General features: G+C 44.6%; 2 long non-coding RNA genes across 2 annotated transcripts in view; one reads left to right on the top strand and one right to left on the bottom strand.

The window, feature by feature from the left end:
• The window catches only part of LOC105282579, a 201,565-nt gene that overhangs the window by 29,766 nt on the left and 158,430 nt on the right, over positions 1-13,369 (bottom strand). The gene's annotated exons all lie outside the window — the stretch shown is intronic.
• LOC105282582 lies at positions 4,764-7,037 on the top strand. The gene is made up of 2 exons (XR_894514.3): positions 4,764-6,559; positions 6,684-7,037. It is a non-coding gene; the product is annotated as an uncharacterized LOC105282582 (long non-coding RNA).

The raw sequence follows: 13,369 nt of genomic DNA, 5'->3' as shown, positions 1-13,369 counted from the left end.
ACTGCATCTCTTTTCGTTTTCTCTCTCTCTCTCTCTCTCTCCCTCTCGTCGGTTCACTAAATTCCTTTCTACGACATCTTTAGATTGGCGAGTTCACGGAACGCGGACAGATTAAGAGAAATCAGTCGAACTTATATCAGGATCCACGCAGCGGAGTGTGTTTCCGCAGTGATCACGACGAATTAAATAGTGTCACGAAGGCGACTTTGTGACACACACGTATGCACAATGTATATATAATCTCCTTCGCGGTTCTTCGTTACATCCTGTCCCTTTATAATCCTTGACGTATGCGATATTAAGAAGTTCATGTGTTAATCGGTCCGAACACGACATCGACGAAGAGACGTTTAATACTCTGTCTCGAGTGGCGATCAAAATCTATCGTACTTCTCAATCCGAGGTGACATCGGCCGAACATATGGCTACCATTATGCGAGATTGCATCGTAGCATTACGGGAACGAGGAAGATCGTGTTAAACGCCTCGCGTGGAAGGACCAAACCGACAAAGCGGAAGGGAAGGCGAGAGAACGTCGCGATAAGCACCGACGACAAAGTTGCCCGGCCACGTCGCGTCGGGCCAACGGCGAAGTACATTGCAGGTGTCTGATCCTTATCTGCCTTTCTCTTGCTGCCGATCATCTCGCTGCGTCCGCGACATCCCAACCGACGAGTCGTCGAGAGGGGTACGCCGACGCGTGTTCGCACGATAAAGCAACTTTCCGTACGGCAATAAAGCGACAAGCGCACGGGTGTCGCCCGTAAAACCGAAGGCTATATTTGTTTGACGCGGTCGCTTTGTATTGTTTACGAGTCGTGCAGCCAAACTGGCGGAATCGTCCTCGAGCAGCGGGACACCTCACCGTCCGGTCCGGACCATACGAGCCGTGAAACGAATCGAAACTGCCTCTCTCTCTCTCTTTCTCTCTCTCTCTCTGCTCTCTGTTCTCTCTCTCTACGTGTGACTTCATTACGAAAAGATACTCGTCGAAACGGAATAAACAGTCGATGTGACACGGCAGTCGAGTTTGCTCCGAGTACGGAGCGTTCTCTCCGCAATTCTGAGACCGCGCTCACCGAATAACAGCGTCCAAAATTCAATAGCTGCGTGCATTTGTTATCGACTTCTATCGAACTTTGGGACATTCTCAGCGAGAAATGGAGTAAATTAATGTCTCACGTTCGTTTTTATTAAATTTTTAACTGAGAAAATTTCATCGCCCGCGAAAAACATATTTGTGCGCTTATGAAAAAAATTTCTAATTTTCTTTCCATGTTTCTATAGATATTGTTTTCACGCTTATTATATTTAGATTCCATGAAATGTTTAAAAGAAAAATAACAGTAAGTTAAAAACAAATTGCAGGATTATAGATAGCATTACGCCATCAAATATAGTATTTTCATCTTGTTGAACGTCTTATTGTATTCTTACGTTTGCATGATTTATTCGACTAACATATTCGCAACGTGATATATTCATTGAATGTTGTTACGGCCGCTATAAGCATACATTTGCGTCAGCGAGGCTGTACCATCATTTTGTGGTCCATTAAAACGATCATCACGTTCTGAACTCACTTTGCCACTCAGTGGACACGAGCTGGTTACACCGTATTCTAATTATCTTGATTCGCGGTCACGTGCACATCAGATTGTAGTTTATGCCGGCATGATGATGAGCATCGTTGGTCCATGATTGGACTGACTCAAAGCAAATCAAGTCATGTACAAATCTACCGTATAACAATAACTAATCAGCAAGATCTTCGGACAATACGCACGATTTTATTCACATTTCAGTAAGTTACCCAAATTTTATACAGGCTCGATGAATTCATTACATATAAAACATGAAACACACATTAAACTTGCATAAATATTCAACGAGATAATGCGGAGAGGTATCGCGCGATAAAATATTCATCTCATTATCTTTTTAATAATAGCCGGAGGTATCGATATTCCTTCTTTAAAATTTTAACGGGTATTAAAACGGTTAACGTCACGTTTGCGTCACCGGACCGGAAGATCGATGCTGAATTATGAATAATGCACAACGGACATTCATGATCTATCCGCCGACATATAAAGAAGCATGCACGGGACGTTTATTTATTGACAACCGAAATCGTTCTTTTGTGTGTGCAAGAGTGCGCGTGTACACAGAGAGATACACGAAACGATCGATAAATTATTTATCCGCCATAGAGCGCTACACGTGCACGGCCACGCAAGGTTAACCAGCACGGGCAGGGGAGGAGAAACTTTGAACGCAATTTTTACACCATCCGCTCTATCCGCTGACAGATTTTTCCAGCGCGGCCGCATATTGATCGCCCTACGTGCTCGCACAATAATCCGCGACCGGCGGAAAGAGTTCGTGTGCGCGAAACGGAGCGAGCCCCCGTTGCGCCCACGTGCGTGCAAAACAGGCACCGTCATTCTAATATATTCTCATTAGCCTGTGTTTTAATTAGAGCGCTCATTAATGCCTGCCACGACGCGCCCCATCTCTCTTGCGTGACCCCTTACCGTCCTCCCCCTTTCTCTCCCTTCGTCACCCACCTTGTTTTGTATCCCTTTCATTTCCCCTCACCGCACGTCCACCTTACTATCTGCCTTCATCAAGCGATCAAAATTCATATTTACGTAGTTAGCGCGTATGTGATACACATTGTTGCAGCTCTGAAATTATTGGCCCCTCTTCCCACCCTGCTCTTGGTCCTCGCGCGTCGTTCCGCTCCGCTTACCTTCATTTACTTTTTTATAACCGGTGCCTCCGAGACGAGACAGTAATTAACTCCCTGTTACCTTGCAGATTTTTTGCGGCAATCCGTAATTATTGTAACGCCCGATCCGCTACTCACGGTCCTCTTTAATTTTACGGACGAATCTCGTTTGCGGCTTTCAAACCGGAAAAATTGATCGCGCTCGTGTTTCTCGATCGTCCTAGCACTTCGTCCCGCGTTTATCAAGATCTGAGAGTTGTGAAAAACAACATTGTAAAGTGCGATATTCAAAGCCAGGTACATTAACGAAATCATTACATTTATAAAATGTTCTCTTTGTAAAATGTGAACTATAATAAAACAACAACATGCATCTCTAATGAAGAACAATGGATCGCAAACGTATGCTCTATGCTTCGTAGTAAGTTCTGCTTAGTAGTTCCTCAAGTAAATGGTTTCTCAAGTAAATGGCAAAACATGCGTTTCTGTTTTCGGTACACTTTTCTTAATAACCTTTCATCTTTCAACCTTTAAATCTATCGTGATTGCATCGCAGGGATTTCTACTTTTCCATTTAGCCAAAAAGATACTAACGTCGCCTAACGCACCCACACATGCACCGTACGAGTGCTCTTTACATACGAGACAGATATCAGAAGCTTTCCGACATATATTAGATTGCGCGACCGTGAATCACGGCTCTCGGCTCGAATCAGCTCAGAGCTGGAACCTACGCTTCGCTCGCGCTTCCTCTTTTTCCCTCGGGAAGAATATTTTATGCAAACTCGATGCTCCCCTTCGCAGGAACCGATTCCTCTCGACGGCAGTCCGTACGAGCGGAATTTAATCAAATTTTGGAAAACAACCAACTTCAGCACCGTTCGACAATTAATCTGTCGATCAGTCAGGATCAGCGTGTCATTAAAATAGCGTTTAAATCGCCTCTTATCCGTCGATTAAACGGCTTTACATTCTTGACAGTATATGAGATATCACAGAAAGACCAAAAAACCATGAAAAAAAATATATGTACGAAATATTTATTTGCCGTTATTACAGTAGCTCTCTTACGAAAAAATACAGATAACGAAACCAACTTGTCAAGCAAATCTCTTATCGCGTCGATCCAAAGCACGCAGAGGTCCGGCGAGAATCCGCCGCAACGGCGGCCGTGTGAAAATGATTTGGTGTTTCATCAACTCGTCACGCTGATTCAGCAGTTGTCACCGACTGATACCGCGCGTCGTGGCAAAAGATACGCGCGATGGATGCTGCTGCTCTACGACCCCTCGTACCTGACTAGGCCGCCCGGCCGGCACCCGGATAGTGAACCGTTCTCCGACCCGTCCGTCCTAAATCAAGGATAGTTGACGGACGCAGGACAGTCTGCGTAGAACTTGCGGGTCACCTGTCCACGTAGGCTATACCGGCCGTTAAATCATCGCTCTTGCCCCTCTTCCCGCCTCTATATCTCTCTTTCTCTCTCCTGCCCTTCGCGCCCATGCAGCTGATCCCATCCCCGTCGGTCTGCACGGGTCGCACCGCCAAAGTGCCGCACCCTGCTCCTCTTCCATCCCGCCTTCCCGTGTGAGGAATAGTACGGGGGCTGCTTTTGATTTAGCGGAATATGCTGCTGGCACTGACGACTCGCCCCCATTACGCGTTCTCATAAGCTCCCTAGCCTTCGCGTACCCCGTCCTCCGATACGCTCTGCCCTTCGTGACTCCCTCTTTTATTCCAGCTCCCGGCCCTGCCCTGGTCTGGCCTGGCCTTGCCTCGACGAGCGAGACCTTTAATTAATGGTCCGGCTCATTTCGCCGGCATGAACGGTGCGAAAAATTATGCGCTTTTGAATACGGATGAACTCCGTAACCGGCGGCGGCGGTGGCGGTTGCTGCGCTCCGTTCTGGATTTCTCGTGTCTCGTTCCTCGGCGAATTTCTCCGGGTCTTGCGCCCGCTCTTGGGCGTGAGAGCGCTTCTGGGTGTCGTGATTGATCGTCCTCGCGAACGGTCTGGCGGAGACTCCATGGTTTTATGCAGTTTTACGGGACGAACGATTCGTTAGCCGAGACGAGTGGACAAGTGGATGGCAGAAATCGTAAAAGCAGATTTGTCAAGGCCACCGGGAATTGGCGTCGCGCAGCCGTTTTAGCACGATTCGTCGCTTGATTGATGACAAAAGCGAGCTCGTCCGGCAAACTTCTAACGGTCGGATGATAAATGGCGACGTATGCGCATTTACAAATGTCGTATCTAAGTACGATTTCGTTTCGTGAAAATATTTGCAGCGCCGTGTCGCCGTACGCTCGATATTTTATGCGTTAAAAGTGGCTTAATATCGGATACAAGCCTTCTAAAAATATGCAAACACAAAAGTGGACTAAAAAGTGCATTAAAGTAATATCAGCTTTGATATCGCGACGTAATCGGGAAATTGCATTTCGCGAAAGGATTTAAATATTCTATGCCGGAAATTATTAATTCTCAAGCGTTTTCCATGATAAGCACGACTGCTTTCTGTCGCAGCAAATAGGTGGCCGACGTTTATTCGTAATTTGCGGGAGGACAAGGTGAGATCGTCATCTACGACGGCACGAGCCGGAAATAAGTGGTGGAGGCTGCGGGAAATAAGGAGAGCTCCTCGGGATAACAAACAGCGAAAAGTGGTGAGTTGTTCAAGAAGGAGGAAAGGGAGTAGAAGAGAGAGAAAAAGAGAGAGAGAGAGAGAGAGAGAGCGTTCTGGAAAGGGGGGCAAGGCGAGAGACATTGCCGCAATTCCCATTCAAATTAATGCAAACGGTCCCCGCTACCGAGGCCAACAGGAGGTGGAGAGGATTCCGCCTACATTTTTTCCCCTCCGTGCCGCTGCAATGATGAACATTTGCGTCACGCCATTCTTCGAAACCGAGAGACGGAACGAGTCTGCTCGTCCCGTCTACGCAAAGTCGCCCCAAGAAAGATCTCATTTCTCACGAGAATTTTGCATAACGCGACCAGCGGAGGCAAAACGAAATAAATGTATTACCGCACGTAGCGTCAACCAAAGAAAATTTCCTTCTCCAAATAAGAAAGACATACTACTATAAGAATGTATCGCCATGTCTCACGGATTGTTTTGCACTCGCGAACGAACATTCAATTATTCGCGCATCTCACCGGCGATATCTCTAACATCAATAACGGAGAGATTATGAAACGCGAATTAATTTAATACAACCACGAGACTCTGTCATAACTAATAACGATCGGACGAGTTATAGAGAACGCGAGTGCATGATATTTGCGTATAACCACGAATAATTCATAGGAGCTGGTTGGCATTTTTCCATCGTCCTGATATGACGCTTACTAAAATAACTGGTTTACGCTCCAAACGCGTAATGCCGTCCGAACGTGTGTGGTAACATGATAACTCGATAACGTAAGATAACAATTATTGGGGACGAGTCATATGCTTACAAAGGGCTAGTACATACAATATCTACATTTTTTACATTTTTTATTATGATTCCCTCCACATACATGCCGCATGCATGCATTAATTAAAATACATTAATTACATTACACTGTCGATCACATGTTTTTCTATTTATCTTGATTAGTGGTGCACAGACGTTCCTGATGCTTGTCAAACTGCAAAGGATTAATCTTTTACTACCAAAGGCTCGTATTTGCCTCTCGACGAGCTGAGTTTGCTGGATTACGAGCGGAAACCGCGCGGAGGTACACTTCGAAACTGTCTACGTTGAAAATGAAGCCGAGCAGTAAGGCAGCAATAGCGCGCTGAGACGAAAACTACAACAGGGAAACAGCGCATTCAGAGCGTAAATTAATCATTACTTTTTCGCAAAACTATTGCGTTTAAATAAGCCCGAAAAGTTGATACGCTTTACACAGTTAACCGATCACTGAAAAGTATTTGCATAAATGTATATTTGATTTTGACAGACAAATACGAGGATGAAAAACAGCAGAGGATGAAGGAGAATAATTCGAAGGGATATCGCACTAATGTAATGACAAAGCGCCGAACAAAGGGGTGTCCTTCGGACTGTACAAATACGTGAATTAAAAAGGGATATTTAATCGCGCTAATTGTCAAACAAGACTTGCATGGATTCATACGAGTATCCTGATCCTTTAAAGCACACGCTAAATATTAATTACGAGAGTACGACGTTCATATTCGCTTCGAATCAATTATACTCATAATAAAATGTATGATGATGAAAAAAGTTTCTGCACATTTCGTGTACGAGCGTACGTTAAAAGTGCATAATAAAAAGTATGTGCTTAAATTAAATTTTATATTTTTCTGAAATATCTCCGTGTATGAAAATCCTGTGCGGTAAAACACGACATTTTTCTTCTCTTCATATATACATTCATATTGATGATATAATAACTGACGGAAAATGCAAAAACTTTAATAAATATTTTATTGGAATAATGTGTTCAATTGAAATAACGTGTTATTAACTATAAATACTACATGAAATGAAAACTTAATCATTCATTTTTTTATGTAAGTTAAACTGTTATGTGTTAGATAAGTACGTATTGGTAAAAACATCAAATTAAACATTGCGGGCAAACTGGCGATGTAATTTTTCAACTTTCCGGCTCGAATCAGTATCTATTTGCAAGATCTGTTTGCAGAATAGAAATTAAATGGGCTGAAAAAAAACGAATCCATCTCAAGCGGAAATATTAGGAAAATTCAAGTTTGTACAGCGATCGGCGCGAATTATTCCATTACGAGGAATCCCGCACAAGTTGATCAAAGGTAATCAAACGTGCGCTCATGAATTTCCGTAAAATTCCCTCGCAGAATCAGTCGTACATTCATTCGAGACACAGACACACACACACACACACACACACACACACAAAATATCCTCCGGGATGTATAAATTGAAAAAAAGAGCAATAAAATTTAAGACTGTCCGCAGACCGTACCACCCATGCCCGCTAATTTCCCTAATTTCGCTAATAAATTGCCCGACGTAAAAATTCCCAGGTGGATTGTAAAGGTATTAACTTCTTCCGCGACCTCGCAATCCCCATCCGCTCCTTCCTCGCAGCCCCGCTTTCCCCGTACGTGTATATCGTTCTGTGCAGCAGTCGCCGTCGCGTCGTCAAGAGAGAGGACACATAGGATGCTGAGAGAAGCGTGCGGGACGGAGACGAGGACAGGACCAACGGGGATTGCGGTGGCGCAAAAGCACGCTTGTATTATATCTTCCGGGGTTGGACGCAACCACGCTGAGGGAGGACGGGAGAAGCGCGATACGACGAGAGCAGCGGTGAGGTAAGTCGAGTCGAAAATAAGAGGTACGTCGAGACAATAGCATTCTGCCGGTAACATGTCGCGAAGTGCTTTTTACGAATTACATTTGTAATTATACCTCTAGCCAGAGACCGCCCCGTGTGTGTGCATGAATATTTCAGCCTCGTAGCCTGACGCGGACACGGCCGCGCGTTACATATTAGTGAAAAGCGCTGCGTTGTGGTCAGACGCAGCGTGGTCGCCGCCGACTTTTTCTACTTATTTCTACTCGCGATGGCCGTTTTCTCTAGTACGCTTTGTATTCGACTACCAAATTGCAAATCCCGTTTGCAATAAATCTCGAATTCTAACTCCATCTTGCAAAAGTATTGATTTTGTGTAAATAATGAAATATTAATAACGCATATTGTACAGTTTTATAGCGAAAATAATAACAAAATCTTCTTTTTGAGTTTTGTAAAAAAATTGAAAATTTGCATTTTAGTTTAATAATGGTAAACACTAATATTTATCTCGTTTGCCAAATAATTTAAATTTTATGTAGTATTTTCATACACATTGCCATATATAGGTATTGTATATTAAAACATGAAATGAAGTCGACTGATATATTTACGTATTTTGTTAACATGTAGTACATATTTGTAAATCAAATTGATGCAATGAATTTCGTTTTACAGCAATATTACTGGCATTAAATACTGGCAAATCATAAATATACTCTTCTCTGTTTTACTTCTCTGTTTTCTACCATATGCTGCGCATGTGTTTCATTTCCAAGCGTTGGTTCTTTTTCATCACATATTTTAAGGGCAAGTAGAATGCATCATCCTTTATGTCTTTCTCTTTTCAAGACACGCTAACGAATTGCGTGTTAAATGCCCGCGAGTAATCATAAAAGAATGTCTGCAAAGGAATTTCTCTGACGCGGAATTCTATAGTGTGTAATATACATAATTCTCTTTGCTCGTTATAAAGAAAAAACTGCGACACTTTCGTTGCAAAATCATGATTCTGACGTAATAAAAAACTATAAAAGCATATCAGCAATGTAAAATGTTAAAACATGCTAATTATGTTTATTAACAATATGGAAAACGGTTAATTAGTTCAGCTTTATAATTTTCTCTTCATCTTTCACCACGTAAACTTTGTATTATTATCAAGATTGTTAGAAAATGAATTTATTAGTATTCATGACATATAGCTACAAAAAAGTTTTCTAACGATAAGGGGAAACTTGTCTCGTCAATATGCGAAGAACGACAGATTAAATTGCGAGTTGCTGCTCGCAGGTCGAATCGTGCTTTGTGTGTACGGGGGGTAATTGAAGTGTTAAACTTCGCCTTTAAAATTTAATTTCGCGCTCCAAAACTCCAGAACAACGTTCCGACGAAATTTCCCGAACGCGGTGTAAATTCCGCCGAAATGGAAGAAAGCCACGAATGACCTACATATTGCTTGGCGGAAGAGCCTTTATTATAATTTTCCGGTAGTAGTTTTAGTTTGGCAGCGATAATAGTGGGCGTCGCGCGCTCCCATCAATTTCGCACGACTGTATAGAATCCGATGGAAGGGATGGGAAACAGAGATGAAAGGGAACAATTCCGAACGCTTTGGTATTTAATGGTTGAACAAGAGATTAACCGCAATCTAATTAACGAACGCTTTCATTAGACTTTCTTCCCGTAACTCTACAGAATTAATTTCTTCTACGTGGTGATCGCACAAATATGTACGGTGCTTCTCGGAGGTTTTACGTGGAACGCTCAGAAGCGGAAGGGAAACCACGCCATGCGGAAGTCGCTTTTACCATGGCGACGTCGAATCGGCTGAGATAAGAAATGTCATTTCCCCGAGACAATGAGCGTGTCATTATCTGCCACGTACGAAATGAGCCAGCTGGGAATGTATACCTCCAAGTACTTCCTTTTCTTTTCTCAATTCGCGAGGGGAAACTAAAGGAAATTTGCGACTGACGACAGAACTAAGTCTTCGCTTAATAAACGCGTAACGTGTCGTTTATGACTTCTGTTGTCTCCAAAATTCTAAATGCAATAAATGCGACATCACTATAGTAATTTTATTTAATGTAATTTCAGCAAAAACGTAAGTCCCCCGTTAATTCGACTAGTTCTAATATACCAGATTCTAACGTACAGGTTTTGAGGATCCCGCTTAAAATCGGCTGACGTGTCTTCCGTTTTCTTCCTTTCGTGCCGAGAATGAAGTTATCGCGTAACAAAAATCGGAAAACGTTCTGTCCGGGAACAAAGTACGGCGACGTTCCTTTGAAGACTGCCAATGGATTAACAACGCTGGACTCGTCTGCAGCAGACCACACAAAGTGCCGGACACGCTCAAAGCATACGTTACTTCGCTGAATACAAAGGTTACGCACAATGGGGTACTGGTCGTTGGTCTCGGAGGGAGTCGACGGCATCCCTGGAAGGCCCCGTTATAGCGTTGGACGGTGATACCAAGCTCGAAGCCAAGGGTTGTGCGTAACGGCGGTCAAAGGCTGTCATCTCGCGCGAGTGTTACTGCCTGTCATCGCCAGGTATTTGCGAGTTTCGCGCCGTAGAACGTAATCCACGAGTACAGAAGCAAGCTTCGAATATCAGACATGATTTGACGCCTCTCGCGAACGCCTCCACCCTTCGTCAATTAACATGGAAGGTAACGCAGCAGAATGGATATTCGAGGCGTGATAAGCGAGCGTTATTCGAACACGTTAACATCGTCATACGCGACAAGAATGATTCTTCGCGATAAATTATACCTATACCGACTCCGAGTTCGACGTGGACCAATCTTTTAGTGTTGCTAGAACTGCAGTACATTGAATTATGCATCATTGTGCCTTCATATCACGGAGCGCTTCGCTTTGCCGTACTGTTACATAACTTATACCGTACCGCGACTGTCTTAAGGTATTTAAACACACTCCATCACACCGGAGTCTCCACCCCGATTGAAATTCTGACGCGCACAAGAGGAGAGCATTAACTAATGACGATCAACCGGACACACGGCATCGTCCCCTTGTGATTGATTACGCCCGCGTAAAAGCCAGCTCGTCGGAGGTACTCGCGAGACGAAATAAAAGTCTGCGATGCTGCTTAATAAATACGTCGCGCGCGTATCGATCGCTGCGGCTATCCGGACGGATACGTTCATTAAATGTCATATATCAACGGCTGTCTACGATCTGCTTGCTGACAGCAGATTGCACTCTGCGACCGCACCGCATTGAGCTGATTATCATTGCGTTAAACTGAGTTAATTTGCGTATCTATCGACTGCTTCCTATCGCGAAGCGCGCGGAGTCCACTCGCGGAAAAGCAAAGAGAGTAATCGCAGGCGTATTTGTGTGAGTGCACGCGTGCAGCGTGCAATGGTGAACGCGGTATAACGACTGATCACCATGGGCGGGCCGTGCCATTGTGCGATTGATTTCAGACACGTCAATGCACCGCTCCGCGGGATGGAAGGCCTCGGTCCACGCCGCGCCGGTGAGAATCGCGGTCGCCGATGCAATTGCTACCAGCCTTGATCTACGTCGCGCTACAATGGTGAGCGGTGGCGGGCTTTGTCATTAATTAATTCGCGAATGCAATATTAATGGTAAGTAATCAGCCGCGCCTGCACTGCGTGCCCGTGGAAATCACCTATTACAATTACTAATTGCATGCGTCGGGTTAGCGGAGCGTGGCTGGTCGCCGATCTAAATACACAGGCATCCGCGTATGAAGGCTGGACTCCCAGCACAAGCCCGGAAATAGGGCTTACAATCGGTTATCCGTTTCCCCAAATCACATTAGTCTTCTGATTAAAAGTAACTAACGTTACGTGATCATGCGTCGACTAGAGAAACAATACTCTGCTCTGTTCATAAAAGAAAGACAACGATGTCGATGTCTCGGTAAGGATCGTGTCGTAAGTCTCACGAAATTGCTCGAAAATACGAATTACCGAGCGACAGAGCGAAATCAGCTAGTAATAATTTTATTCGAAATCGGACAATTAGCGACAGATTTTAATTAGACCATCGCAAACGAGATTCCTCGTTATCACGCGCGGCCCATTTCCCATTCGAGCATGCCCGTCGATTCTTCGATGATAGCTGCGGGCTGGAACGGCGACACGCTATTCGGAGCTTTTATAATATCGAACAACTCCGGGCTTTGTCAGACCCCAGAGGATTTTCGACCCCTTTTCGACGAGACCCGGCTTAATGGTGGCTTTGAAGCGTTTCGTCATTTGATGGGTTTGGCGATGTCGTAATACGCCATGGCAACAGCCGCTTTACCTCACCACCTCGCTGACTCCCATCATCGCCGGTCCTTTTAGCCCGATTCGTCTATGAGCCGGATCATATCGAAGTGTGCGCTCATGGGGTAAAATACCCTGGTGATATTGACCTTCGTCGGCGCACCAGGCTGAGACATAATTCAGTCCTTTGCGAGCTCAGGCAATTCGCTAATGAGGTGCGCCGTAACACGAACTGCATTAAAACGACCGGTTATTATCTGCCTGTCTCTCGTAAGTACTTGGTAATACTTGGTAATGACCAATTGCCATCCTGAAAGCTCTCTTCCGACCACTTCGCTTTCACCATCGCGTATCTCCCAATTTCCTCGGCGGCGTAATAAGTGGCGGCGCGGATCTCGGGATCCACGTCCGTGATGTCGAACCACCGCGCGATCTGTTTACGCGCCGAAGGAGGATCGCCGATCGGACGGAAATTGAATTAACCCATTAGTCGGCGCGGCCAGCCCGGCGCGCCAAGTGGAGCGCGAAACGAAATCGTCGAGGGGATGTAACCAGAAATCCGACGTTGCTTATCGAACGATCGGCTCGCTTGTTAGTTAAACAAAGGAAATACATCGCTACCGCGTATAATTAGAAACAAAATTGATTGTATTGTACAAGTACAAATGGTACAACGGTTTTCCTCGATTTTCGATGACGCTGCATTCTGAATGTCGGTTCACTAAGCACGTATTTTTTTCATTGACGTCTAGAAAATTCGGAAGCAACAGTGTCCAGGCAAATATTTGGTAATGAGAGATTGATGTTTTGCCGAGTTTTCTTTCAAAGTACATAGACCTGTTCTCAAACGTAGCTTCAACGCAAATATTGAAGTTGCAGTATTGCGAAATGTCGAAGTACGAAGACTAATAATTCGATATTTCAATTAAGTGTCGCTCAGAGAGTATGCGGAAGCATCGCCCGTCTAGACTTTATAGAGTAGCACAAGTGCAGACTCCTGTATGGGGGAGAACGATGATGATGTTGTGGCGGTATGGTGGTGGTATCGGGATGTACATCAGAGTCCCTC

Source organism: Ooceraea biroi, chromosome 4, assembly GCF_003672135.1.
Source record: "Ooceraea biroi isolate clonal line C1 chromosome 4, Obir_v5.4, whole genome shotgun sequence".
Lineage (NCBI taxonomy): Eukaryota > Metazoa > Arthropoda > Insecta > Hymenoptera > Formicidae > Ooceraea > Ooceraea biroi.
The sequence above is the reverse complement of the archived record's forward strand: the minus strand, read 5'-3'. Positions and strand labels throughout refer to the sequence as shown.